The following is a 25,675-nucleotide window of genomic DNA, read 5'->3' as shown; positions in this document are numbered from 1 at the left end:
GAATCCATCAATATTGGCCAGTAATATCTCTGGTGGATTCTTGCCAAAGTGACCTGCCGATGGGTAATCATGACACGCTTCTAAAATTTCCGCTCGCAGTGATGAGGGTATCAGCAGTAGGAACGTTTCACTGGTGTGTTGAAAGTTTTCTTGTAGAGAACGTTGTTGCGGAGGACGTAGGAACGTAGTTCACGGACAAAAATTCGCGGTACTTCGACTTACTGCCGTTTTACGTATTGAATGAGCAGAAGCAATTCTGGGTCCATTCGCTGATCGTGAGCCAACTCCGACACATTCACAGCTCCAAGAAATGCGGAGCCTTATTCATGCTCAGGAGACGAGGTCTGGACTGGTGCTCGTGACAAGCAATCCGCGTCATTGTCCTTATGGCCAGACTTGTAGACTACGGTGATGTCATATTCTTGCAGACGCAGGCTCCATTTAGCAAGTCTTCCGAAGGATCTTTGAGGTTCGCAAGCCAACACAATGAATGATGGCCACTGATGCCTCGGAATGATCTGCCGTATAAATATGGACGAAACTTACTGATGGCCCATATAACTGCGAGACATTTCTTTTCTGTAGCTGAATAGTTATACTCAGCTTTCGACAGAGTGCGGCTTGCGTAAGCAATAACTTTTTCTTCCCCGTTCTGCCACTGAACAAGAATAGCACTGAGGCCAGCGTTGCTGGCAGCCGTATGAATGTTTCTTTTGACATCTTCATCAAACTGAGCGAGTATCAGAGGTGACTGCAAACGCCGTCGTAACTCAGAGAAGGCGTCTTCTTGCTCTTGATGCCAGATGAATGGTACACCTTTTTTTGTAAGCCGTGTCAGTGGTTCCGCGATCTTGGATAAGTTTTCAAGGAAGCGCCTATAGTAAGGACAATGCCCCAGGAAACGTCGCATAACCTTTTTTTTTCTTAGCCTTGAGAAATTTTCAACCGCAGTGATCTTATTCGGGTTTGGGTGGAGACCATGAGAACTGACAATGTGCCCGAGGAACCGAAGCTCCCGGAATTCAAAGTGACACTTTTCGGGTTTGATCGTAAGTGCAGCTATGCGATTAGCGTCCAGTACCGGTCTCCATCTCTGTACGTGCTGCTCGAACGTAGTGGAAAAGATTACTACGTCATCAAGATAGACAAGGCATGACTGCCATTTGAGGCTGGATAGCACAGTGTCCATCATCCTCTGGAAGGAAGTGGAGCAAACCTCAAACCAAATGGGAGTACTTTGAACTCGTAGAGTGCGTTGGGTGTCACAAACGCCGTCTTCTCACGATCTCGTTCTTCGACTTCTATTTGACAGTACCCGCTCTTTAGGTCCAACAATGAAAAAGGTGAGCATTGCGGAGTTTATCTAACGTGTCGTCGACTCGTGGGAGTGGGTACACGTCCCGCTTCGTGACGAGGTTGAGTTTTCTGTAATCAACACAGAACCACATGGTGTTTTCCTTCTTCTTCACAAGTACTACCGGTGATTCCCATGGGCTTTTGGAGGGCTGTATGGTATCGTCGTCGAGCATCTCCTGTACTTGCTTCTTTATCACCTCCCCTTCTTTCGGAGATACTTGGTATGGATGATGACATACTGGTCTAACGTGCCCTTCGATTATCATGCTGTGGTTTGCTACAGGAGTACCTCAGGCTTTCGATGAAGAGGAAAACACTCTGCGAATTCTTTAATGAACTCCACAATCTGGTCTTTCTGCAGAGATGAAAGCTCTCGGTCAATATCTAGTTTCTCGAGGACAGTGTACACTGTTGAGGGCGTTGTTGGTACTTTTTCTATGGTGCAAACATCTGAGACTTGCACGTAAAGATGAAGTAATGCTATGGCTGCTCCTTTCGCCACATGCTGTACCTCGTTGGTAAAGTTAGTCAATGGCACATCAGTATATCCGTTCCGCAGGTTTACCAGACCTCTCGCCACGCGTATCCCCTTTGTGAGTAGCAGTTCGATATTTCCAACAGCTGGTCCGGCATAATCAACAAAAACGTTGATTTTTACAGAAACTCTCACGCTGCTACGTGGCGGCACTGTCAAACCTTCATCCACAATACGAAGAGACGAAACAATTGTTTGCTCCGAATGACACACGGCTACAGCGTTCTCCGTAGAAAAACATACCTGCAATTTCTGGAAGTCGATGATGGCACTGTTTCCTTGCTGGAAGTCCATGCCCAGAATTGCCTCACGGGAACATTCGGGGAGAATAATAAAACTGCAGACGTACATATGTCCTCTTGTTCCCACTCTCGCTGTGCACAATCCTTCGGGGCTGACTAAGTGCCCTCCGGCGGTGCGTATCTGCGGTCCGGTCCAATGAGTGATCATTTTCTTCAGCTTCTTTGCGAGCATGTTACTTATTACTGAGTAGTCTGTACCAGTGTCTATTAACGCTATGGTTTCGACATCGTCGATTCTGACTTGTAGCTCGGATGTCACGTCACCATTACTGCGTGTGTCCGACATTGTGTCAGTGTTGTCGTCTGATTTGGTTAACAATGGAGGATTTTCAGTTTTCCGAAAATCAGCGGCCCTGCCTCTACAGGTCACTGGTTCTAGTTTTCCCGTCACAGGCTTGGTGAACGACGCCTCGGGAAAGTAGATGATGGGTATGGACTGGGCGACCTATTGCGCATTGGTGCAATCGACCACGATTCATGTCGCTGAGTGTTTGGAGAGGCATAGCGCGAAAAAAAAATTCTTTGATTTCAAAAGGGCGCTCACCGTTACGAGGGCAGGGTGTATTCACTGATGCACCTGATGCTGTGATTGAATAATTGCTTGCCGCACTTCTTCACGTAAACGTCCGCGATTGAGGGCATCGCTGGAGGACTTTGGGTGAGTTGCAGTTTCTAGAGATCCCCCTTAACAATAGCCCTCACCATTTCCCGGAGGACGTCAACGCTGGTGGGGAGGGTTGCTGACTCCGCCCTGACCGAAGAGACGCTGAAGTTTCTTTTGTACAGTCGCGCACGTTGTTGTAGCGTCCTTTCCATGGTCGCTGTCTTAGACTGGAACTCCGCCACAGTTCGCGGTGGATTACGCACCAGGCCTGCAAAAAGTACTTCTTTTACTCTGTGCACTAGGTGCCGCAACTTCTTCTTCTCGGCCATGATTTGGTCGGCTCAGCGGAAGAGCCGCGACATGTCTTCTTTGTATATAGCCACGCTCTCGTTATTCCATTGGTTCCTCGCCTGGAGAGCCAGCCTCTGCCTTCTTTTTGCGGTTCGTGTTCGGATAGGTTGCGATTAGCTCTCGCCGAAAGTCGTCCCACGACAGCAAGGACGCTTCGTGGCTCTCAAAGCACGTACGCGGCGAGTCTTACAGGGCGACGTAAGTGTAACGAAGTTTTCGGGCTTCGTCCCAAACATTGAAACGTGAAACGCGCTCGAAGCCTTCAAGCCAGTCCTCGGCGTCTTCAAAGGTTTCACCGTGGAAGACCTCTGGTGTACGTGGTGAATCCACGATGAGGTGAGATGGAGATGGCATCGACTGGGTAGCCATCACAGTGACGCTTGTGCTTGAGGTCTCGACAGGTCTTGATGGGTAAATTGGGGGGCCAAACTCGGGCTGCTCAAAACGTATTCGGCAACTCGTGCGTTAGTGCACAGGCGTTAATTCTGCTAGCTCTAAACTTCTGAGATCTGGACTTCTCTGCCTTGCCTGTGGTGGGGTTGGAATCATACCCAGCACCTCCACCAGATTTTTACCAATAAATATAGCACCTGGTATTATATAAGCTATTGATTTAGCGCGAACCTGTGCCCGTAAACTCAAGACTAAAAATGGTAAGCCAAAATGTCCCTTGCTCGCTGACTCCAACTTCGTCGGTCTCTTTATCTGCCCCTCGAGCCTCGTGCCGGACCCGTTGCGTAGCCTCGTGGCGCGTGCAGGACGCGTTCCATGCGCGGCTTTCTTTACGAACGCGAATTGTTGCACGCGTCTTCTGCGATGGTCGAACTGTGGCAATATATATATATATATATATATATATATATATATATATATATATATATATATATATATATATATATATATATATATATAAATATATAAATAAAAATATAAATATATATATATATATATATATATATATATATATATATATATATATATATATAAATATATAAATATAAATATAAATAAATATATATATATATATATATATATATATATATATATATATATATATATATATATATATATAAATATATAAATATAAATATAAATAAATATATATATATATATATATATATATATATATATATATATATATATATATATATATATATATATATATATATATATATATATATATATATATATATATATATATATATATCGACAGGTACACACGTCACCGCCCCATTAACAAATAACAATATCCACGCAATGCCCTACTGCTATTTTTAGGTGGTGCATTTCTCGTCCGACTACGTTAGACTTCAACTACTTTTAAGATGTCATACTGTCCGAATGACACACGGCTACAGCGACGCACACTTGTGATATCGGCAAAACAAAAACAAAATAAAAAGCACACGGCTCTTTTTTTCCTTCCATTATTTGTCGGTTTAAGAGAGAAATGTGCGAGTATACTTCTTCAGACGTGAATGCCACGACACTCACTCGAAATAACTGTGGCTGCTTTCTTTCGGTAAATTTAAGGGAGCGTTTTACAGCGCTAATGATTCCTAATATTTGGCCAAACGCGGTGTTATTACGCCAGCGAATCACTGAGCCCGCGACCCCATTATACAATGCTTCGCGTATGCTTGAAATGCGTCTCGAGGAGTGTCTGGCGACCGTCAATGGAGAATACCTTAGTAACCTGCGCTTCGCCGATGACATTGCATTGCTGAGTAACTCAGGGGACGAATTGCAACTCATGATTACGGAGTTAGACAAGGAGAGCAGAAAGGTGGGTCTTAAAATTAATCTACAGAAAACGAAAGTAATGTACAACAACCTCGGCAAGGAGCAGCGCTTCGAGATAGGTAATAGTGCACTTGAAGTTGTAAAAGACTATGTCTACTTAGGGCAGGTAATAACCGTAGAGCCGAACTACGAGATTGAAGTAATTAGAAGAATAAGAATGGGGTGGAGCACATTCGGTAAGCACTCTCAAATTATGACAGGTAGATTGCCACTATCCCTCAAGAGGAAGTTATATAACAGCTGTATCTTGCCGGTACTTAGCTATGGAGCAGAAACCGGGAGACTTACAAAGAGGGTTCAGCTTAAATTGAGGACGACGCAGCGAGCAATGGAAAGAAAAATGGTAGGTGTGACCTTAAGAGACAAGAAGAGAACAGAGTGGATTAGGGAACAAATGGGGGTTAAGGATACCATAGCTGAAATCAAGAAGAAGAAATGGACATGGGCAGGGCATGTAGCGCGTAGACAGGATAACCGCTGGTCATTAGGGTAACTGACTGGATTCCCAAAAAAGGGAAGCGGGTTAGGGGGAGACAGAAGGTTAGGTGGGCAGATGAGATTAAGAAGTTTGCGGGTATAAATTGGCAGCAGCAAGCACAGGACGGGGTTAACTGGCGGAACATGGGAGAGGTCTTTGTCCGGCAGTGGACGTAGTCAGGCTGATGATGATGATGATGACTGTCCAAAACATGAAATTTAAAGTGTTCATTTGTACAGCAACACGCTGTGTTAGTTTTGCCAACTGTAAACGTTGGGCGCAAGGCTACCCAGACCTATTTTTTGAAGGGGGGTGCAGAAGAACGACCAACTTTTGCGATTGGTGGTCGCTGTCAATGCGTGTAAATATTTTCCGTAGACCCTGACAAAAGAAATTACGAAAACATTTTGTGGTGTAAGGAATTTGGATTCTTTTCCTCTCTCCGTTCTATCTATGGCTTCATGGTTCTGCTTGCGTTTGACAAGGTATTTGTTTTTCAATCTCACAGCTTTCTGAGCACAGCTAACTTCCAATAAATAGGCTGAGGCATTCTGAATATTGTAGATGCCTAACCAACGAAGAAAGAGTTAGGACAGAAGAAACTATTATAAGACGCACCCTTTCTGAATTAGTTTTGATCTTTTACAAGGGCTGTTGTGGAGCTCCAATTCAGTAGATTGGGGGGTCATACTTCGAGGGATATGACATCACGTGCTTGACATGAATGATGGGCAGGCACGAAGAAATCTACATCAAGAAAGCGCGATAGAGGAGCCGAAGCGCATAGCAAATCCTGCACGCAGCGCGCGGCTCTTTCAGTACTATTCGACTGCAGCGCCACCGCTGCGGGTAACATGGAAGGGATCAGGCATAAATGCTTGGTTACGCCACTCAACACTTTTAGTACACTCTAACCAAGGCTTGTCGCCACCGGCGCTATACCATGGAAATGATGATAGTGGTGATAAACGCTCGCGAACACAACGCCACCTTCCGCCCGGTAGTTGTAACCCAAAATGCGGCTTTTGGGTGAGACACGTGCGCCGCGTGGCGCAAACAACTTTACTTGGTGTGTCAGCACCCCCACAGTCTATACACCTTAACTGCACTTTTTGACACGTCTTTTCTCTTCTGCCAAAGGGCGGTGCCTGTCTCCCTACGGGCCGCTTGCAGCGGACCAGAGCTTCAATCCCCCTGGTGATTGCGCGCGGATCACCTGTGACGCAGAAAACGAAATGCTGCACATCGAACGGTGAGTACGGAGCACTGGCTGATCCATTTTCGACGAATATCGACTAAATCATGATACTGCGCAGTGATTAAAAAAGAGCAACTCCCGAACCTATGTAATTTTTGTAACAAGAAACACTGAAACGTTAATATTCACTTATTCAGTTTCTTTTCCAAATGGACCCTGCGTGGCCACAAAATGCTGCCCATCAGTATTCAAGACTCCTGAGAACACGCGAGTCGAACGTTATAGCGAAGCAAGCGGCTTAGAATTCCCAATTTTTTTTCAATGTCTGCCGGAAATCGCTCTTTCTTCTTCCTAAAAATGATGTCATGAACCAAAAGTACAAAACCACTGGCTGAGTTGAGCATCGTGAGCTGCATAGTTACCACTGCCGCCGCGGGAAGTCACCACCTGATAGCGCATGCGCACTTGTGGTGGCGCTCGTCGTAAGCCACCCATCAAAAAAAAAAAGAAGTGCCTATAGCCATGGCGCGTGCTGACAAATGGCCGCAACTTTTTGACCCCTTTTCATGCCCTCTCTGTTTAAGCTTGAGTGCCGTCACTGGTACCAAAAGTGAAAGAACGCACTTAAGGCGTGCGAATAATCACTTAATCCGCTCGTATATACCTTATGAAGCGTGAAAACTTTTCTGGAAGTCAGTTGTTGAGGCAACGAAGCTTCATTTTACGTATCGCCAACTTATGTACATAACAAACACGTCTTGCGCTTTCATAGCAACTTTTTTATAATAAATAAAAAAACTTAGACGGCCTCCAATGATGTACTGTGAATCAGGCCCCCAAAATGACACGAACTTGCCGCGTCGTCGCACATTGTTGAGTTGGAGCTGGATCTTACAGTAGTAGCTTAGGCTGCTGCAATCGGCGGTGAACACTCTGCTTTCTTTTTCAGTGACGGCGCGCAATGAACATCACGCTAAGTGCAACTGTTTGCCTCTTCGAAACTGGCAGTGAACTATAAGCTAAATATACGTAATCGTTTGACTGGACGGCGAGCTTTTCATTGTTTTCATATCGTAAACCATCCGAGTGTGACGCCTCTAAAGCCACGGTCTGGTTTTTATCATGGTTTTGCCTTGTGACATGACTAGTACCTCCCGGAATTTTAGGAACCAGCAGTTGTGTCACGTTTTTTGCAGGACATACATGCTGTTGAGCATTGCGTTAGAACAGCCCGTGAGGATTCCAAGCGCTGCACTATATTTTGCTATTGCTTTCAGCACATAAACTATCATGTATTGGTCCCACTCTCTTGTTCAAAGGAATACTAAAAAGCAAAACATTTTTTCACGTATTAGTGAAGTACCATTTCCCAATTTCGAAAATACGACTCTTACCACAACGACACCTGGATAGCGAAAAACGTGAGAAAAAACGATGCGGCTGGAGACGCCAGCTTGGTAGTTGCGCACAAACAAATGTGACAAACAACAAACAAGTTTGAACAAAACAAAACAAAAAAAAGTTTGAACTTCAAACAAAAGTTTTGAAGGTGTCTGCTAGGTTCTAGGTAGTCTCTAATCAATAAAATTGTAGTACAATGTCATATTTATTGATTTGATTGATTTGTGGGGTTTAACGTCCCAAAACCACCATATGATTATGAGAGACGCCGTAGTGGAGGGCTCCGGAAATTTCGACCACCTGGGGTTCTTTAACGTGCACCCAAATCTGAGCACACGGGCCTCCGACATTTCTGCCTCCATCGGAAATGCAGCCGCCGCAGCCGGGATTTGAACCCGCGACCTGCAGGTCAGCATACAATGTCATATTTGGGTGTCATAAACCTAACATACGAAGTTTCTGAAAGTGTGATCGAGTCCCTGTCACGAAAATACGAAAAATACATGTTGAAATATTTGAGTTCGCGTGCGCAGATTTCACGGAGAATCGAAAAGTGACAAGACAGCCTTAATTTGCTCCACTAATAAATAACTTGTGGTAGTGAAACTCATGAAACACAGTTCTCAGAGTGCAGTTTGTCAGTGTAAACCAAGTGATTCTTTCTTTTTAGTGTTTCTTTAAGCATTTACCCGCGCCTATACAATAAAGTCTCTTCGCGGTAATATATGGCGCACATTTGGGCCATGCTTGTGCCAACTAAACAGGGCACTCCTACTAGTTTATTTATTATATAAAGCATGCCACTGCTTTTCAACGCTCAGAAAAGCAACAAAGCAACATGCTGGCTCTAAAAAACACCAAAGGTCAAGCCCTTTTTACTTGTATGGGGCTACTTCACTGTAATTTAACAATCTAAGCGATTGCCACGCTAGATATGAAACGATAAAGGTATATCGTAGCTGTCGACATACCACAGGATTTTAGATTGGAATTCACTTTGTATTCACGACAAAAAAAAACACCGCCTTGCGACTTGGGAACTGTAGGAGTTTCGAAGAGAGACCAAACTGGCTTGAGCTATTCTCCTGTGGACAGCATTGAAACGTCCGCTTTTTGATTCGAGTGTACAGAGACAAATTGATCTTCGAAAACTTGATTGGTGCCTTTGTTCTACCATCTAGACTATTTGCAATAGAGTTGAAAACTTCGGAGGTGGCAACATTGACAGGTACCGAATTGTTCACTGTATGAGTGACTGAGAATATATAGAACGAGACCCACCTTTAATTAATGAGTAACAGAAAGAAGCGCAACTTGGACTAATAATTTTTCTTGAAAAGAAGACAACCTAGAAAGTTCTCGAAGTTTACAATAAATTTTGGTTGCGCTGGTGAAAAAAGTGATGAATTATCAGTTTGGCAATTGCGGCTAATGGGGGACTTGGCATAGCTTTTGAAAAAAATGTTACGGCGTTCTGGCAATGTTGGTAACCATGGCACAAAAGATGGCGCCAATGCTCCTGATATTGAAGCCCCAACCCTTTTTATAACTTCATCAAGGGTAAACGCCATAAGAGAGATACGCCTTATAGTGTGTGCTACCACATTTGATAGCGAGTCGTTTCTGATTTGATTGATTTGTGGGGTTTCACGTCCCAAAACCACCATATGATTATGAGAGACGTCGTAGTGGAGGACTCTGGAAATTTTGCCCTCCTGGGGTTTGTTAACGCGCACCCAAATCTGAGCACACTTGCCTACAACATTTCGCCTCCATCGGAAATGCAGCCGCTGCAGCCGGAATTCGATCCCGCGACCTGCGGGTCAGCAGCCGAGTACTTTAGCCACTAGACCACCACGTCGGGACAAGCGAGTCGTTTCTATAGTCGCAATCTGTTATTACAGGTGCAATAGCTACAAACTATTTTCGATGTGACTCGACACTGGCCAGTGAATCGGCGGCTGTTGGTCCTGGACCGGGACAGCACTCGCTAACTGATACACGTAGCCCATTTTAAAATGCCTGATTTGCCAATGTGCGCTTACCAAAATAGTGTAGAGACAATGTATAACATCTTTTGCTATATTTCCCGCGTTAAATAACAAATAGAGGTCTTTAGCAGAGTTGACCTTATGACCTTTTGTTGACGTGGACCTTTAGCTTGACCTCATGTCTCGATTTTGATGCTGAGATGGCCAGGTGTATGAGTATTACGTTTAGCTAACACAGCGCTGACTTTGGTGTCCCGTCAAGTAAACATACCTTTGCATCATCTGTCGGAAAATGTAGCCAGACAATATTGCCTTTTCTTTCTTATTTAAAGAAAAAAATATCTGTTTACACCTTCACAGGTGCATCGCTTCGAACAAGAAAGGATGGCGCAGTCGACTTCCCAGTGATACGTCAGGCAATCGTATGGTTTTTCCCGATTGCTGTTTGGAGAGGCTGCTTTGAAGGGAAATAAAGATAAAGAAGCAAAAAAAGTTTGCCTATTTATGGTAATAGCTTGACTTAAAGTGTTTCGAAATTAAAGAGAGTAATTAAGAATCTTCTTTTAAAGTCTGCAATAATGAAGCCTATGCACGTTTCCAATAGAAGCAATACAGTATAAACACAGTGGGTTGAACGTAAACGCCTGAAAGACGTGTATTGAAGCGCAATAGCAAAGGTGCAGGCATGCTCACTCAAAGTAAGTACTGTTTGTGTGTTTTTATGTTCTCTTAGCTTGACGTCAGATGCCTATACTTGCCTATTTTAGGAGTAAGTATGCATGTGTGCTCACTTGCCAAAACAGTAGTTTCAGCTGTCTGTAAGCACTACAATGTAAAATCCTTAGTTGTCATCTCACTAATTTGGCATTGGTAATAAAATAGCTTTTTGAGTTGACCTCTTTTTAACAGAAAGAAAACAGAGCGTGACAATTGATGGTCACCGATCACAGGCATTTGATATTAATCGGAAGTACCTTTAGGAAGTTCCTCCCGGTTTCGGTTTTTTACAAATTTTTTTTATCTTGCCATGAGCTAGTTAGTATATATAGATCCTTTTCATCAATACGTCACCCTACAGTGACGTATTGATGAAAATACGTAGATCCTTTTCATCAATACGTCACCCTACGGTTTACGTCCCTAAACTACCATAGGATTGTGTGAGACGCCGTAGTGGAGTGCTCAGGAAATTTTAACCACCTGGGGTTCTTTAACGTGCACCCAAATCTGATCACACAGGCCTAGAGCATTTTCGTCTCCATCAAAAATACAGCCATCGCAGCCGGGATTCAATACCGCGGCCTTCAGGTCAGCAGCCTAGCACCTTAGCCACTACACCACCGCGGCGGAGCAGCCGCACACGCAAATGAGTCTCTCCCTCCGGTAGACAACGTTTCGGGCGTTTAGCAGTGGCACGCTGCGCCTTTAACTTCGTTTGCGACTTACGGAGCTTTGGTCTTCTATTTGGCTGTGGTTAACAACCTTCTGTTTTATTCTTGTCAGCCTTTTTTTTACGGTCATATGCTTTGATCGGTGAGTGGGTAAATGGTGATGTTGTTATGTTGTTGTGGCTTTCTATTTGGTTAATTCTGGGTAAGACACTTTATGAATATTTTTGTTGTTATCATATGTTTTGGTTTGTGCACATGCATATACTCTTCATCTGCTGTAGAAGCCGGGCGGCGATTTATTGATGGAGGGACATTGTGAGGTCTTATGGTGCTTCGTTCGTAAGCGTTGGCTGTGAGCTCGGTATATTCAGATTTCACGAGGCAGGCCAGTACTACAAGCTTGCTCGGAAGGGTAAAACTAAAACCTTTCTCTCAAAGAAGAATAACCTGAAGGCCTGAAATTCTTTCACTACTTATGTCATGCTCACTTAAACATCGCATTCTCATCGCTTGCAAGACCCGCCAAAGCACTCACTGCGACTAAATTATTCTAAAAGAATCCGCTATTGTTTAAACCGTCTTAACGCTAGTAAAACATCCATTTTCTGTAGGCTACATCCCGCTGAAATATTTTATCAAATGATATACCGTGTTTTAATACGATTGACTTGCTCATGAGCATCATTCAATAAATTTCCTTAGTTTCATGAACTGTACAGTGAAGGATTTCATCATACGCGAACAAACGATGTTCCTGAGGCTGTAGTTGTGTGCCGCGACCAGAGCTGGTGTGCGTAGCCTTTGTCACGTGAAATAAACAAACCAAAAAGCAATAGGGGTTGTACGGGTTGGAGCTGGAGTCTTCTCCGTGGCAGCCCTGTATTTTATGTCGTAGCCATGAGGGGGTTGGACTCCTTTGCAAAAAGACCTTTTGCAGTGTTCATGTTGGGAAGGATGTTAACAATTCTCATATGGCGTGGTCGAAGAGTAAAATAACAACCAGGCATCACACAATGCAAATTGCGAAACAAATAGGTCGTTGAATGCTGTCGACCTATTTCAAAAGGCCCAGCAACAATTTTTCATCTTCATAGGCAACATCATCAACAAAGTGCAAATAAGCTGTACAAGTGCGTCACAGGGGCCACACCTCCGAAGATGTACGGATAATGATATATTATATGCGACCCTACTTTACTAAAATCACGCCCCACTGCGGTGGTCTAGTAGCTAAGGTACTCGGCTGCTGACCCACAGGTCGCGGGTCCGAACCTTGGCTGCGGTGGCTGCATTTTTGAGGAGGTGAAAATGCTGTAGCCCGAGTACTCAGATTTGGGTACACGTTAAAGAACCCTAGGTGGTAGAAATTTTAGAAGTCCTCCACTGAGGCGTCTGTCATAATCATATTGTGATTTTGGGACATCAAACTCTACATATAAATTGTCATTCACGAAAATCACGATTATTTCTAGCCTATTGGGTACCTCGTAAGTGTACTTGCATTAGTTGCCATGGGAATCCACAAAGCCCACGTGATACGTTTCCTCAAAACCTGAATAAAAATCTTTCTCTCTTCTTACTCACGTAAAGGAATGCAATCTAGTGTATTATGGAAGTGAAATAACGCGCATGCTTCATAGAATGAGAAGCGCATATCTAGTAGGTCGTTTAATGCTTTGAAGCCAATAAAAAGAGCTGAATCATAATTCTTCATTGTCATCAGTCTCCGTTTAAGCAAAGTGCACATAATGGCTTGCAAATGTGTAGCGGGCACCTTGCCTGTCCTCAAAATACCCACAATGGCGTGATGGGTTCTTCCCCACTTGCCAGAAGTTGTGATTTATGGAGCATTGCGTACCTGGCAAGTGTAGATAGATATATATGTGGGGTTTAACGTCCCAAAACCACCCTATCAATATGAGAGACGCCGTACTGAAGGGGTCCGGAAATTTCGACCACCTGAGGTTTTTTAACGTGCACCCAAATCTGAGCGCACGGTACCTGGCAAGTGTACTTGTATAGTTGCCCCAAGAGGCTATACAACTTGTTCTAGATAAGCCGTTTCTCAGCTTTCGCTGTGACCACAGTGCTACATTTTCCGGGCTGGCCTGGCATTTTTTGGCAATACATTGCTACGCGCGTTTCCTATTTACGCTTATGTTTCATTCAATTTTTAGCCACGAAGCCTGCCTGGAATGCTAAGCACAAACTGCGCCTCATTCTTCTAAAAGGTTCACGATTATAGTAGGTCGCTTTGTAAATCTCACGCCCACTTCGTGGAAAATACAGATTGGGGGGGGGGGGGGGAAGTGGTTCTTAAAATTGGAAAAGAAAAGAAAAGTGAACCCCGCAACTGTCTGCAGCTAAGTGCGACACCTCAGCAGTGGTTCACATGGGAAGGGGAATGGGGGATAATAGACTTGAGCGAAGAGAGGAAAGAGAAAGGAGAGAGCGAGCAAAGGAAGGGGGGGACGCACAGATCGTCTACCAAAATCACGGGGCGCGAATTCTCTAAATTCGCTCACGCAGTCCGCTTCCGTCTACAAAGTCGAGCAGCGCTGAAAGGGCACGCTTGATATGCGCGCGGCCACTGTTCGGGAACAAGAGGTGCTCAGTTGTTGTCCGAGGCAGGCCGAGAGCTCCGTACGTTGCGAGCATCACCTGTCTGCTCGCGTCACCAGCCGGGCAATGAAGCAAAAGGTGGTCCAGAGTCTCCAGGTCGCCGCAGTCCATGCAGTATGGACTGCCACGCCCGGAGTGCCGATGTTTTTGCTCGGCGGTGTAGTTGTCTCCGGTGCGGAGACGGAGAAGGAAACCGCGGTCTCGTCTTGGGAGTCCCTTGAGAGGGAGCCGCCGCGGCGGCTTTCCAGCTGCTACGCGAGGGTCGGGATGACGCTCGCGCACGTAGCGGGCGGTGAGGAGACGGCCGGCATCCGCGGAGCACACGAAGTTGGTGACGCCGGTGTCGGGGTCGTGCGCATCCCTCGCGGCACAGTCGGCCGCCTCGTTGCCGGGTATTCCGATGTGCGAAGGCACCCAGTGCAGCGAAAGGTCGCACCCCGTTTGCTGCACGGCGTGCAGCTTCCGGGCAACTCTCTGCGCAAGGAGGCTGCCGTCTTCCTCGCGCGAGATCGCGGCCAAGGCCGCCCGGGAGTCGCAGATGATGGCTGCAGCGCTCATGGGTGCCCGCTCACTGAGGAAATCGGCTGCCAAATTTATAGCGGCGAGTTCCGCCACAGTGGAGGAGGCGAGGGAGGGGAGGCGGCACTTGAGAACCGCGCCGACTGATGGCACAACGCAGGCGGCGGCCGCGGAGCCGTCGCGAAGCACTGACCCGTCGACGTAAACAAGCAGCCGGCCGTTCAGCTGTTCGTGAAGGAGGGCGGAGCACTCCTGCTGCATCGCTGCCAGCGGGGTGCACGCCTTCGCTTTGATGCCGCCAATGGTCTTGGTGATCACCAGAGGGGTGTGGCGGTAGGGTGGGATAGCCAGCCAGCTGGGGTACTGCATGTCTGGCACAACCGTCAAGAGCTCACTCGCCCGCTGCCCCATGGATGAGTGAGGTAGAGCATATAGCCTGTTCACAAGGAGCTGCCCCTGCCTTGTGGTTTTCAGCCGCAGTACATGATTTAGTGTCCGCTGGGTCACCCGCAGGGAGATGGGAGTTTCCCCCGCTTCGGCGAGCGTGGGGCCCACCTGGGAGGTTTGGGGAAGTCCGTAGTACTCCCGCACGGCGTTGCGATGGTCCGCGTCCAAGGCAGCTAGCTGGCAAGCACTCAACGAAGCCACTGCTGCAGTGTAGATCACGCGTGCCGATGCGACTGCGTTGTAGACTCGCAGGGCAAGGGCAGGGGTGCAGCCGTGCCCTCGCGCGAGGAGACTGCGTGCGGCGCCGAGTACCTTGCGGTTGCTCGTCCGCAGATCGTTGACGGCCGGTCGCCAGCTGAGCCGGTGGTCTATGGTCACCCCCAAGTAGCGCACCTTCGTGCTCCACTCGATGGGGAGGCCCCGGAGTGAGAGCCGAGGCGTGGAGCGGCGTGTCGACGCTCGCGGGTGGACGAGCAGTGCCTCCGTCTTGGAGGCGGCGAGCGCCAGTCCAACCCCGTTCAGGAATGCGTCAACCGCGTCGATGGCCACCTGGAGGGACTCGAGAAGGGCTGCCCGGTGGCGACCGGGGCCGCAGGCAAACAGCGCAATGTCATCGGCGTAAATCGCCACATGCACTTCACACGCCGTGTTGCACGGGATGTAGTCGGGCAGCTTGGCAAGAGCCAGATTGAACAGAAAAGGGCTCAGTATGCTGCCCTGGGGTACGCCTGCGGTGACGGAGTGGGGACCGCTGATTGTGGAGCCAACACGAACGCGAAGTGTGCGGTCGCCCAAGAAGCTCTCCAGGTAGTCAAACATCCGCCCGCACACACCGAGGTCACGAAGTGCGTCCAAAATCGATGCGTGGGGCAAACAGTCAAACGCACTTCTCACGTCGAGCAGCACGAGGATGCCGTAATCGCCGCGGTACTTGGCCTCCTCGAGGGTGGCGATCACGTCGGCCAGTGAGTCGAACGTACAGCGCCTTGGGCGAAATCCGCTCTGTTCGGGAGGGAATGCGTTGGTTGCGGTGGCAATCCAGCGAAGGCGTCGCAATGCCATGGCTTCCATGACTTTCCCTGCGGCCGAGGTAAGTGACACTGGCCGGTAGGATGAAAGCTCCGTGGCCGGCTTCCGTGGCTTCAGGATGGGCACCACGAGCGCCTCTTTCCAGCCAGGAGGCACCTGACTTGTGCGCCACACTTCGTTGTAGGCCTCCAGCAACCGGGGCCGCGTGGAGGGGTCAATGTTGCGCAGCACCTGGTAGGTGAGGCCGTCCACTCCCGGGGCAGACCGCTTCGTGCGGTTGTTGAGCACTGCGGTCAGCTCGCTGAGAGTAAACTCCTCCGTGCACAATGCGCGGATCTCTAGCAGAATGCCCTCGGTGGGAAAGTACCGCTCGGGAGCGAAGAGCTCAGGCCTGTTGAGTGCAGGCACAGGTGGTAGTCCCTGTGGAGGCTGTGGGCAAGCAGGAGGGGCAAACTTGTCTGCCAGCAGCTCAGCCAATTCCTGCGTGGCGATCTTCATTGCAACAGCAACACAGAGAACCGGGCAGCGAGGCTCTCTGGTGCGAAGAACGGCAGCGAAAATGCGCCAGGCTTGGGCGTGGTTCTGAGGGTCATCTAGTGACGAGCAGAGGCTCCCCCAGCTCTGGTTGCGACGGCGTCTGGCGTGCCTGCGGCACACCGCGTCAATACAGTTATAGGCACGCCAATGTTCCGCCTTCTGCGAGCGCACCGCCACAATCTGCGCCCTGCGACGCGCGGCGCGAAGGTTGAGGAGGCTGATGTCTGGTGCGGGGGTGCCCGCAGGCACGGTGCAGTGGGTGGTAGCTGCGTCGTGACACTCGGCCAGCGCGGTGAAGAAGTCTGCAGAGACTGGCACTCTAGCACACAGTTCTCTGAAGCGAGTCCACTTCACAACACTGTAGGTCCGAGTGTACCTGATGTAAGCTGAGGGGGGTGTGACCACGATGGGGTAGTGGTCGGAGCCCTGAGAGTCCGGTGCACGTTGCCACTCATATTTACACGTACCACCCACGAGAGTCAGGTCGATGGCACTGTCGGACACACCACGGCGCGCGAGAGTACAGCTACCCGTGTTTATAACGAGCAGTCCGGCCTTTTGCACGGCATCGAGAAGGTCGCGCCCACGGTGGTTCGTCACGCCACTGCCCCAGGAGGTGTGGTGAGAGTTAAAGTCGCCACCGATGACCGCGTCGCGATTTAGGCGGTCTGCGAGGCGGCACACGAATTGGGCGTCCCAGCGTGCCGAGTTGTTCGATGTGCGCACGTACACGCTAGCGACACTGGTGTCCGTGCTCCCGATGCGCACAGTCAGGGCGACGGCCTCGAGGGTGTCACAGAGAATGTCCTCGATGTCCACTGCAGCGTGAGGGAGGTCGGCGCGCACATAAACCGAAGCCCGCGACGTGCCGGGAGGATGCGAGGGAGTGCTGCACCGGACTGCGCTACACTCTTCAAGTTCGCACTGCGTGGTGCTGTGATAGCCGACAAAACCAGGTAGGTTGAGTGTTCCGACGCGAGCGTAGGTTTCCTGCAGCAGCAAGACGTCGTACTCGCGTCGGAGGAGTTGGGTAGACAGCTCGGCGTGACGGCAGCGGAGGGAACGAACGTTCCATTGAAGAATCCGCGGCCGAAACACCTTGCCGCTAGCCATGTTGATTGAGGGCAGCGTGGGCGGCCAGGGCCGCGTTGCACAGCTCGAACACAGGGCAGGATTGCGGTATTGTCCCGATGAGGGCCTGCACGGCAGCGGCCAGGGCACTAATCACCATGTCCTTTTGCACCTCGCAGTCGGGGCCCGAGGGTTCGGCGGCCGGGGGCGAAACAACCGCGCTGTACGTCCGGCCCGGTTGCACTACCGAGGAAATACCAGTGCACGGTGCTCGAGCAGGCACGGCTTTTCCCTCGCTCTTAAGGTTCCTCTCGGCCTCACGACGAGAAAGGGGCGGGTCCGCAGAGGCCATGATTTCTAGCACCTTCCTCTCGTGTTGCCAGCGAGGGCATCGGGGCTCGGTGGCGGGATGTGGGCCGCCGCAGTGTAGGCACTTGGGGCCGGGTGCAACGCAGTCGGCGCGGGCGTGGTCGCCGCCACAGCGCGAACAGCGTGGGGAGCTGGTGCACGTCGCATGAGTGTGTCCGAAAGCGCCACAGCCAGCGCACTGGAGAGGGCGGCGACGACGACAACGTACAGGGCGGGTCTGCTTAAATAACGCCACCTCAGGTGGCGGTGCGTTACCCACAAATCGGAGAAGGACATTGCGTCCGGTACGGGCACAAGAGAGGATGGGAGCAGAGCTCTCTATGTTGTTTTTGAGGACCTCCTCGTCAAAAGCCGCGTCAACGCCGTGAAGTACGCCGGTACAGGTTCCTTTGTTGGCGGTCTTGGCGTTGACAGCCACATTCCCGATGCTTTCCACTGCCAGGAGAGCGGAGGTGTCAGCTCCGGGTGTGGTGTCAACCGCAACAACGTTGCCGCTGAAGTTAATGCGCACACGCTTCGTGCCGGGCACCTTCGAGAGCTGTGCTGCAATTGCGTAACGGCTGAGGGAGAGGAAGTTGTTCTTCCTGCCCTTGGGGTGGTAGAGGATGGTGGCAGAGGTGCGGCGGGGCTCATTCGCGACCAGGTGTTCGATAATATCGAGTTGGTGCTGGCGGCGACCTGGTTTCTGGCGGGGCCCCTTTCCCTTGCTTGGGGGAGCTGCACTGGCTGGCTGCCTACTGGAAGGGGCATTTGTAGCTGTTGATGCCTGGCACGGAAATCCGTTTTTCTGCTGATGCTTGCGTCGGGCCTCTTCATAATCTGCTTCGGTAGAGGCGTCCACCGTCAGTGGGCGCATGGGGCCGAAAGCAGAAGGAGGGTGTGGCGCGGTGCTAGAGGCAGAGTTCAGAGGAGCTGCGGCCGTAGCAGACGACGCGCCCGTGCTCTCCTTTGAGCGGGAGAGTGGAGGAGAGTGCTGTTGTTGTGGCGAGGAGGTGGGAGGTAAACAAACCACCCCATCAGACACCGGAGAGGCCGCTCTCTCTGGAGGACGGGTCGGACGGGTTGCGTGACCGGAAGAAGGTGGGGAAGGCTCGAGGAGGGTGGGATTTCCTGTGGCGGTCTGGGAGGCTCCCGCTTGCGCAAGAGACTCCAATGTTGCCTCGGTTGCCCTTCCAGTAGAGGTTATGCGCGTTCCTTCGCCTGGAAAAAGGGGAGAGACAGCACTGCGTGCACACCCCTCTCCGAACAGGTCTGCTTGACGCCCGGCGCGGCAGGCTTGCCCGGCCAGCAGGCAAGGGCAGAAAGTGGTTGCCGGCGGCGCAGAGTGAGCGCGCGCTCGCTTGGGGGAGCTGCAAACGACGCCTGTTGTGTTGCTCGTTGGCGGCCTGGTCCGTCAGCGCAGATTCCGGTTCTGAAAAGGGCCAGACCCTTTGGGGAGGGCGACAGGGACGGAGAGGAGGACGGAGGCGTGTTGTGCTCCCAAGAGGAGGATGATGTGGGCGAGGAGGAATCGGTGCTGGCCTGTTCCTCGCTGTCTGCCGGTGTTGATGCGACCGATTCTTGGTAGTCCTGCAGCTCAGCCTTGCTTCCCTCTTGTAGTGTGGGTACAAGATGGAGTTGGGAAGGCTGTGGTACTAAGGAAATGGCGGCGGCGGCCTCCTCGGCTGCGGCCGTTAGCTTCGCGCTTTTCGTGGTGGCGGCCTTGATTGTTGGTGCCTGACGCCGGCGTGGTGGCAACAGTTTCCCGATCCTTCGTACATGGGGCCGAGAAGTTGGGGTGCTGGTAGATGAGTGCTTTTGAAGACGATTGGCAGCAGCCTTCAGTTTACGAGCCCGGGTAATCATCGGGGCCGCAGGCGATTGTTTGGGTGAGCTGGGGCGGCTCGTTGCGGTAGCATGCAGGCTCGCGCAGAGGGTGATCTCGTCAGGAGCGTCCTTAGAAGGGGTGTCCGTCATTACTGGTAGAGGCGATGGGCCGTCACTAGGCGAGGTCATTACTGATTAAAAAAAAAGAACTAAGGGGAGATGAGAGGGCTCTACATTTCCTCAATATCTTGATAGCCCTGAACAGGGCTTGAGACAAAAAATGGCTCAATAGGACAAGGGAGGGAAGAAAAAATTAAAACGGCGCACGGGTGTGCGCAGAAGCTATCAAAATAAAAAACTGGGGGAGAAAAAAAAATGGAAGCATGGAAGCGCCCGTAAGGTACGGCGCCTCACTAGACGCTCGCGTGCTCCTCCAGGAAAACCGGTCGGGGACCGACCGAAAAACACGTCTGCTCTCTTCGGCGGTCGCGACGAGACTCTCAGATTCCCCCACCGCGGTGGCCTAATGGCTAAGGTACTCGGCTGCCGACCCGCAGGTCACGGGATCAACTCCCAACTGCGGCGGCTGCATTTCCGATGGAGGCGGAAATGCTGTAGACCCATGTGCTCAGAATTAGGTGCGCGTTAAAGAACCCCAGGTGGTCAAAATTTCCGGAGCCCTTCACTATCGCGTGTCTTAAAATCATACGGTGGTTTTGGGACGTTAAACCCCGCATATAAATCAATCACATTACAAATTATTCTGAACGTATGTAACCGCTAGCGATAACGCTAGAATGTTCCACGATACGTGTATAAATGCTGACGCGCTTCACCACTTGCCAGTTAATCGCAGGCCGACGCTCTGTTCGCCGCTATCAGTGCCCATGTGTTGCTGCAATCTAACCTTCAGTTTCTTGGCCACAAGTTCAGCCAAATAAACTGTTTCTTCTGAACATTGAGTGTGTTCCTTTTGTCTATGTCAAGGCCCCGTGACACCTAGCGAAGCTATACTTCTCTGCCCATGCACCAAACGCTTCGCTTCAGCCTTGAGCCGAGCCAACTTTGTCAAGAGGACATCGATGAGAACGCTGAGAAGCGAGTAAGCCGCCGGCAGCAAGAGCTTCTGTCAGAGTTCGGGCCTCTACCTGACCCAACCCAGAAGACTGAAACCGTGTGCTAAACCACTGTGATGAATACAGCCCCTGTGCCACCTGCACTTATCCTGAACCAGCAACTCAACGAGCCTCCCACTTTCTGGCGATCATCGTTTGATGACCCTGAAAGCTGGCTGGAGACTTGCGACAAAGCCGCCGCCTTGAACTGCTGAGACCCCGACGAAAAACTGTGAAGCGTCTACTTTTACCTAGAATACGCCATGAAGATGTAGCAAAAGAACCGGGAACCCATTCTATAAACCTGAGATGTCTTTCGGACGACGTTCCTGAGCACCTTCATGAGCATCGTTCGCAAGGAACGTGCCGCTACTGCTTTGGAGACACGTGTTCAACTTCCCCCCCAAAAAAAACGTCAAGATATTCGTCGAAGAAATGACCCGGCTGTTTTATCACGCCGGCTTCCATCATGACCGAAGAGAAGGAAGTGAGCTTCCTTATGAGAGGTGTGAAGCAAGGACTCTTGCCAGACTGATCAGGAACCCGACGGAGGCAGTCGCTGAATTCACTTCACAGGCATCTACAATTGATAAAAGGCCCGAGATGCGGGCACGGCAATACAACCGCAGCTTCTCGGCTGCAAGCTACGTCGACATCCAAGCGCTGGGAACCACCGAACTGTGTGAGACGATCCGAGTGATCGTGCAAGAGGAGCTGCGGAAATTACTACTTTCAGCACAGCCTCAAGTGGACTCCATCGTGGACGTCGTATATCAGGATATCCAACAATCGCGGGGCGTTCCCAAGCTTCCACAGCCACAGGTGTATCCATGAGCTATGCTGCAGCAGCTCGCTGTCAGGCCCCTCCTCCACGCTACCGAAATGACGCCGCATCGCCGCAGTTTTGCCGCAAACATCGCTGGCTCCCCTTCCGTCGTCATACCGCTCACCAGCCGGCCTACGATACACGCCGAGGAAGACGGACGTATAGCGTGCTCCCAACCATCGCCCACTATGCTATCACTGTGGGGAAGCTGGCCACACCAACCACTGCTGCCAGTATCAACAAATGGGGCTACGTGGTTTCGATGTGAACACTCCATGTCCACAGCGAGGTGAACAGCCTCAAGATGTCGCCGACTACCCCGCAGAAGCACAGTGGACCTACATGCGAGCTTACCTTTCCCCGTCACCAGGTCGCTACATGTCACCTCAACGCCGACAGCACACCGGGCCTACTTGGGTCCATTCTCCGAGCCATACTCGAAAAACTAACGACACCAACCGATGGAGGTATGCTTGCTGTACGACGAACTGCCGAAAATCCTTCGCTGCTGATGACGACACCGCCACAATCTTCGTGGCTAGAAGAATACCAGAAGACGCAACGTCGAAACAGTGGTGCAAACCATCGCAGCCGTGATCCACTGTCTAACTGCTACGCACGACGACAAACTAACCACCTTGACCACCACGTCACTATGGTTACCACGTCACTACTCTCGTGTCAGAAGTACTCTCGTCAGCACTCGAGCTGATTATTCTATCGTCAGTGGGCCTTTCGTGACGAATTTGAAGAAAGTGAAGAATACATGGCAACGCCCCGAAATTCGGACAGCTCGAAGTCGTTTAATCACGCCGACTGGAGTCTGCACGGCAAGGGTTTTCATCTGTAACCAGACTTATCCGGTGAGCTTTGTATTACTAGAACATTGCTCCTGGGATGTGATACTCGGGATGGATTTCCTATGTTAGTACGGCACTGTCATCAACCTGAGGTCTTAGTCAATAACATTACCCTTCATTTACCTAAAAAACGCGCTGCCGACCCCCACAACACCAAGAAATCACGCATTGAATTTTCTGGTACACAAGCCATTATTCCGCCTTGCTCAAGCGTCATTATTTCATTAGTCACCGAAACAATCAATGACTTTGAAGGCGTTATCCTGTGCGACAAGCACCTGTTCCTTAGCCGTCAGATTTGTGTTGCAAGAGGCGTCGCCGCGCTGATGTCATGGCAAAGCGAAAGTAATTGTGACAAACTTCAGCCGAGAATACAGGCACCTCAACATTGGTATGACGATCGCCTACGTGGAAGAATTTGTTGGCGCCAGTGTATCTGTCGCCCTCTCCGACGCTTCCAAGCCTGCCTCGACGAGTCGACGTTCCCAAACCAATTTCGACGTCAATACGATCTTTCCGAAACATAAGCAAGAAGAGCTCAACGCCCTACTCCTTAAATACAAGGACTGCTTTTTGTGGGCGTCAAAAATTTGCCAGATCTCTTTTGCTAAACATCGCATCATAACAGAAGAAAGCGACAGACCACTATAGCAGAGCTTATACAAAGTGTCGTCTTGAAAACACGAGGCCGTAAAGAGGCAAGTCGACGACATGCTATGCGACGATATAACTCAGCCGTCGAAGAGCCCCTTGGTGTCTCCCGTGTTATTGGTGAAAAAGGACGGTGCGCTACATTTCTGCGTTGACTGTCGTCGCCTAAATAAAGTGATAATGTAGGACGTGCATCCCATCCCACAGATAGACGACACCCTGGATCCACGCCATATCGCTACGTACTTTTCGGTGATGGTCCTCAAGTGTCGCTATCGCAAATCGAATTCAGCGAAAGAGACCGACAGAAGACTGCGTTTATAACACTAGATGGCCTCTTCGAGTTCAAGGTCATGCCCTTCGCTCTTTGCTCGGCGCCTGCAACTTTTCAACGTGTTATGAATACAGTGCTAGCAGGATTGAAGTGGCAGACTTGTCTCGTTTACATGGACGACATAGTAATGTTTTTCTCAAGCTTCGACGAGCATCTTCGGTTCCTTAAAGCTGTACTTCAAGCCATCAAGACGCCCGGACTCACCCTGAAGCCAGAAAAGTTCAGATTCGTTTACGAGGAGCTGTTGTTCTTTGGACCCATGATTAGTAAGTATAGGGTTTATCCTAATCCGCGGAAAACAACCACCGTTGCTGACTTCGCGCCGCCCGCCGACAAGAAGGCCGTGCGCCGATTTCTTGGCCTGTGGGCGTATCACAGGAGTGTCGTAAAAAAGTTAATGACATCTCGACGTCTTCTCAAAGGGGATGGGATGCAAAGCAGCAGCGTTACGCACGGGTAACGTCACGGGTTGAACGGTGCTAACGAAGGTGCCTTAGTGAGCACTGGAAGATTAGTTTGAAGTGATGGCTGACGTAGCTCTTGTGGTTTCTTCAGAGTGGACATGGATGCTCTACAGGAGCTGGCGCGTGTTTAGCCCTGAGTGCAACGCCTTTGTGATTGATTGCTAAAGTACACTCTGAGAAGCTCTTGCAAACATTCACCGTTGAAGTTGGCAAATACAAGATCGATGCACATTACACTTATTGTGGCGGGTAGTTTCCGTTCCTCCGACTGGCACGTCAGCGAGTGCACGTCAAGCATGTCATCGACAAGCCAGTCTCCTCCTCTTCCTCCAATGACGTCAGCGTTGATGTCTGCCGAGACTATAAGAGGCGCGCATTGACGCGCCTCGCCACAGTCAGTCAGTGTCTCCTCCAGACAGCTCTGAGCCCGTTCCTTCGCTGATTTAGGAGCGAGGCACAGCGCGAGGATCACGACGTAGCCAATACGCCCGACAACGCACTAGGAGGAGGAGCGTCTTCGAGAGGTTCCAGATCGTTCTTCCAGGTCGGCGCTAAAGGCCAACTCCGGCATTTTTTCGAGGTCAATGAATTTCAATTAAATTGGATTTGTACTTTTCTTTGCACATTACCGTCATTTAGGCCAAATTACAGGCCTGAGAGATGCTTTTATCAATGCAAATGGATTTTGAAGATTGCATTCAAGCGGCTCCTCTGGCTAGCCATAATTATCGGTAACACTCTCTGTGTGTCGTCAAGTTTGGCGTGTCTCACCAGCGCCTTCAACAAACATAGTGGTGTGCGTGAAGCTGAAGTGCTGGCAGTTTTAGCGGTGACATGTAGCGAGATAATTTGACGTTTCTACAACAACAGAGTGCATGTGGCTGCAGTTGGCATCGCTTCAACAAGAAGCTGGGCATAAAATTCGCGTTACGTAGTATCATAATCTTCGTAGAATGTTTTTGTTAGTAAAAATGAAGCGTGACCGAGACTGTGCAGTAGAAATAATTGTGGCCATGACGTAATGAATCACCTTAAGGCAACGGTGTGCTACGACAAAAATCACTGACTTGCAGCTCTAAAAACATAAAAAATGTGCCAGACATTTAAAACTCTAGGTGTTTGGTTAACGGAAAAGTTGCGGAGGGATGTGCAGGGTAGTTACGTGTGTTAAGCTGTGTAACGTTGCAATTGTCTTGATACCGTGATAATTAAATTATTTCTACTAATTGCAAAAACAGCCCACATAATTAAAAAAAAAGCTTTACGCATCAATTACAACTCAGCCAAGGATAATTCTTCTCCACAACTTGACTGTTTTTACACTTTATACTTACGCCGAGTTCTGACATATGCATATACGAGATAGAGAATATATTATTGCTTAACGATATAGTGAGATCGGTCGATTACTCATCTCATCTTGACCAATCTGGATTTAACAGTCTCTGTTACGTGCGGCTAAATGGCGACATAAGTTGTAGGTGCCACTGTTGATAGCTATCAAAAAACTACATTGAGGTCGGCCATGATGGCGCTTAAAATGTCCGGTGTGACCCCGGTAGAGTTATTAGTATGTATATGCACAAGCTCACGTCGCTATTCTACATGACCAACC

This window comes from Rhipicephalus microplus, chromosome X (genome assembly GCF_043290135.1).
Source record: "Rhipicephalus microplus isolate Deutch F79 chromosome X, USDA_Rmic, whole genome shotgun sequence".
Taxonomy (NCBI): domain Eukaryota; kingdom Metazoa; phylum Arthropoda; class Arachnida; order Ixodida; family Ixodidae; genus Rhipicephalus; species Rhipicephalus microplus.
The sequence above is the reverse complement of the archived record's forward strand: the minus strand, read 5'-3'. Positions refer to the sequence as shown.